This window comes from Morone saxatilis, unplaced genomic scaffold (assembly GCF_004916995.1).
Source record: "Morone saxatilis isolate NCDOM2014 unplaced genomic scaffold, NCSU_SB_2.0 Contig6, whole genome shotgun sequence".
Classification (NCBI taxonomy): Eukaryota; Metazoa; Chordata; class Actinopteri; family Moronidae; genus Morone; species Morone saxatilis.
The window spans coordinates 9725284-9730333 of record NW_023340206.1 but is presented as its reverse complement, the minus strand read 5'-3'; positions in this window follow the sequence as shown (position 1 = coordinate 9730333).

Sequence of the window (5050 nt, the reverse complement as noted above, 5' to 3'; positions counted from 1 at the left end):
GAGAGAGAGAGATATGCATGCATGTGTTGGAGTAACTTTCCAAAAAGCCTTCTGGTCCATTGGCACTCAAATGAACCAATCTGTCACTGCACAAACACTGAGGGGTTAATAGGATGTTCACCTTGGGGATTCCAAACTGAGAAAAAGCCCTCTGGGAAAAGTCGTAAGCATCCCCACCTTCCCATGATTCCCAGCACAGGGTGCCTGATTCATGAGGACAGCAGACATTAAACTGTAATGGCCTCACCTCAATTTCTTACATTTGTTCTGCTTAACACCATAATTCTTGCACTTGTTAGACTTTCACACTGAGTGAACATGAGGGAAATCAGGACATGTGTTTGAGAGCCTGATGCAAGAAAAAAGATGTACAGCTGATATTTAGTCATAAACCAAGTTTGGATTAATTGACATTTTGAATGTCTGTACAAAATGTCATGGCAATCAGTCTATTAGTTGTTGATATATTTAAGAGAGAGTTTGTCTTCCCAAGGCTGAAAAGTACCAAAACATAATGCTCCAACAAGGGCATTTGGGGAGTAGGAAAAATGAAAATATTTGCTTGGTTACGTATCTCACAAAATGGCGGCTGTAACAATGTCAGTTAAACTTTAACAGCGATAGAAATGTGCCTAAAGGGGTTCGCTATAGCAACACAATGTTCAATTGAAGTATACCAAGTGCTGGTACATTTGGTTTCCATCGGTTTCACAGTACATATATACATTAGTACTGCTGTGTCAAACACCGTTTAAGAGCAATGTCAATACAATGTTCTTGCAAAATTTAACAAATTATTCATTGCACCAAGGCTATGTATCTGTCTAATGAAATTCATGGATATCCATTCATGTTTTGAACCATCCTTTTGAGATATCTCAACAGACAAACAAGCTAAGACAGACACAATGATGCTGTATACTCCCTGGCAGTAATAATGAATGCGTCTGTTTGAAAATGTAATGCTTTGGGTCAAACAGAAAAATATTCTTTCCCGCTATGTACAAAAACACTTGTTTGGTTGTCAAGCAGGTTTCACCTTCTTTGTCTTTGGCAGATAATCTAATCTGACCAGACCGCCTGTATTTCTTTTCCTGATATATTCATGAAATAAATAAAATGGTGCCATGGCAGTGTTAATTTGTTCCAGTCACTATCTGATATATAAAAAGCAATGGCAATACCATGCCATATAGGTGGTGGAGTTAATTAGTTTTCTTTAGCAAGTTAAGGAGCAATTATCTCAGTGAGAAATTTCAGTGACATTTGTCTCTGTAATACACAACTACATTGCAAACAGCCAATAATTACTGTGATTGCTGAAAAGGCCAAATGACATAGATATATTATAATAATAATTTGTAAGATAAATGTTATTTTGGTTCAATAGTTTTGCTACAATTTCTATATAGAAATCTATAGCTCATTAAATGTATGTTTGCTCTTATTTATGTCCTTGTAATCTTTCTGTGACTATTACTGAGGTACAGAAGCAGGGAATTTAATAATTAACAGGAGCTTTTAGAAGTGTGAGGCTGACTCACTGACAAAGAATGGAAGATTAATTAAAACATTAACACAAAAAATGGGTTATATATAAGCTCTTAGATTTTACAGGTGCTGTTTTGGCAGATGCTGCATGGTAGAGACGAGTCTGGACTGAAAAACAAGCACGCCCCGTCTTTGCATCGACCGGGAAAGAAAAAAAGAAGAGAGAAAGAGGCAGACAGAAAGTGTGAAAAGACAGAGAGAGATTGATGGCCTTATCCCCGAAAGGAGAGCCGCTTCTTGTGACAACAGTGCAAGTAAATCAAAATACACACAACCCCATCCAAGTGTCCTTTGCTTCTTTAGGATAAGACCCTAAATTCTTATCACAGTGAACCAGGTAAATACTACTGTCACATAAAATATAGGAACTAGTAAATGATCCTTTGTATTTACAACAATGCATACCATATGATGCTTTTAAAAATCAGCATTGACTTAATAATAACACTTATGCGCCCATATTTAGCCCCATATCTCAAGTTGTTTTTCAGGGATTGCTGAATAAGAAACTAGACAAACTAACCAAACAAGCTCCACAGCTGCTTCTAGTTAGTATTAATATCAGTGAGGAGTGTGGAACCAACCAACTCTGTTGCCAGATAAGACACTATTGTGCCACATTTGTGCAATGTTACTATGGTTACGTCAAGGTTAGGGACAGATCGTGGTTGTGGCAAATACTGCAAGCTTGGGTCAAGATGTTTCGTGTTGTTTGGTTTTTGTTTGGAATTTGAGAAACAATAACTAAACTGCATCCGTCCCCGATGTAATGGGGAAATACATGTACGGTATCACCTGTGTGACCTTTAAACGCTACAAACAAGAGAAACGTGATTTAAACAGCAGGTTGCTACAGTTTGAGCCTTTAAATATATGATTCTACCCATCGAGTTTCTGCTGCAGGTTGTGGTGTAAATTGGTACAATACCCACTCTCTGCAATTATACACTCTGACCATAATTCTGATAAATACACCGGCTAATTGTGTATATTTTAGTTTACGAGTGTTCATGTGGGGGAGTAACAAAAGACCCAAAACAAGCTGGGCGCACATCACTGCAGCGTTGTCTGGGTAATAAAGAGTGCAATCAACTTCCTATCATCCTCCTACATGAATACATCCAAAGATATAACAAACAGCAGCAGGGATGTAGTTCAGTGAAGGGGATGTACTGCATGAATGAGTCCCTTCCAGCTCAAGTTTTGCTTTAGTTAAAACCATATGTAGCTAAAAATGCATTTAAGTAATGACGACATGACCTCGAGCTAAACATCGAATAGTGTTTCCTGCTTAAAACCAAAGTCTGATTATCGCTGTAAACTGGAGGAAGAAGTAAATAAACTGCCGTTACTGCAGTGGCCCCTGTAGTAACACCTGTCAAATTCACACTGGAGGCAGCAAATCACATGTCCACCCCTACTGTAAGTAACAAGGAAATGCACAGTCCCACTCATAGGTCTTTCTTTCAAGAAACAGCTAACCTAGCAAACATATTAACCCTTAATTAGCGAAATACAAATACAACACATCAACAGCTGTTTACTTGTCAGTCTAGAAATAATATTGCGAGTGCAGCGGTCTCCAGCAATGGAAAGCAACACCGGTCTTGACTTTGCTTTTGCTTCACACTCCTTTGATAATTTTACTGCTATTGCCAAGAAATCTGTCCAGTGGAAAAACATGTTGTAAATGTGTAAGTATGTGCAGTTATCCAGCTGAGAAAAAATCCTTTGCTCCATTAAATTATTTTTCTTCAATTCATGTCCATTAAATCCTTTATGCAACACACACCCAGTAGATGGACATGGACCGAACACATCCCATTGAGCCGTCATATTAGACAAACATTATGATGGAGTTCCGTTGCCCACCATAAAAATAAGATAATACATATATTGAATCATATCTATTTTAATTTCTATAACATCATCAAACATATTTGAACAAATTACACACATATATTGAATGTGATATTAGAGAGAGCACAAGATAATAAACTTTCAGATCAAAATACAGTGATAAACGTTCCTAGTCATTCAGCAGAAGAAATCACTAAAAATATAATATTGATATGGTACACAGAAAGGACCCACCACACATATTTACAACACACATGAAACTTTTATACATCATACCAGTTTTCACACAACTGACGATCATCTATAACATAATATCACACATACAATTTCAGTTACGTCTCAGTCGCAGAGAATGTTGTTGAAATTATTACATAATAACAGGTTATGTTATCAACATAAACTTAACACAAATTCAGAATGAAGGAGGGAACTTTGTTTATTGTTTCCCCCTTCAAAAGGGCCAAAAGAGAATTATGATTTTTCATCGAATGTATGACAATTTTTAATGTAAATGTGTGCGGTGGTGTTATGGTTACAGAAACAGTAAGTAAGATCGAGACACACATCTAAAACCACAGTTAGTGAATATGGTTGTGACATGACAAAACTCACCCACGTGGACGATCCACCAACTGAACACCCCGTGAGATGTTGTAGATGTACAGAACTGTGTTTTACAGCTACAGTATTACTCACTCTAGATGGTGACCATCACCAATGAATGAGATTAAACTGCTTTTTTATAGAAGGAAGGGAATGAAAATAACTTGCACAAAGGCAGTCTTGCCTTCAGTGTCACAATTAATATCACAAACTTCCAGACACATTATAATTAAAAAGGAAGATGCTTATAAAACATCCAGTGAGCTGACGAAACACGGCACACGTCGAGGCCATTCACATCCTTCCATCTTGTTAAGTGCAAAAGTTTCATGTATTTGCCTCCACAGTTATTTGTCCTGTTAAATGTAAGAAATTGGGATTTGAAGATTTGAATACACAAGTATCGAGGCAATCTACAATTATACATTTAATACTCTCTGGTTACTTACGCGGATGCATTCCTTTATAATCTTCAAAAGTGTGTTTTGTGAATAATCATACAGTTGTCACACCTTTTCAGTAAAATCCTTCAATATGAATAGACATTCAACGTCTTTTTTAAAGCTAACATATTTCTATATTATATGATCATATATGATAACACAAGGGATACGACATAGAACAGATATATACGAGATAGTACCATCCAGAATAGTATTCTAATACGACTGGATAACGAGAGGCATACCTAGACTTCGTACAGGCTACATTTGGTTGACAGTAAGGAGTATATTATTTTGATAAATGTATTGGGGAGCAGCAACTAAATGAAAACCTATTAGTATTTGTATCGAAAAATCATTGTGACCGCTGGAAAGTCAGTCATAAACACAAAGTACTACGATACAACTCAGCATATCGTCAAACACTGTCTCAACATAGCTAGTAAATGTCTCATCCATGCTTGTAGTGTGATAATATCTGTCATAACTCATTTTCTGCTAATTCGGTTCGTAGCGTCCAGCTCTCAGGTTTTATGTGCTGCCAGCAGGTGACACTCTGTTAGAAGAGGCGTTTGATTTAGCATGGATACGGT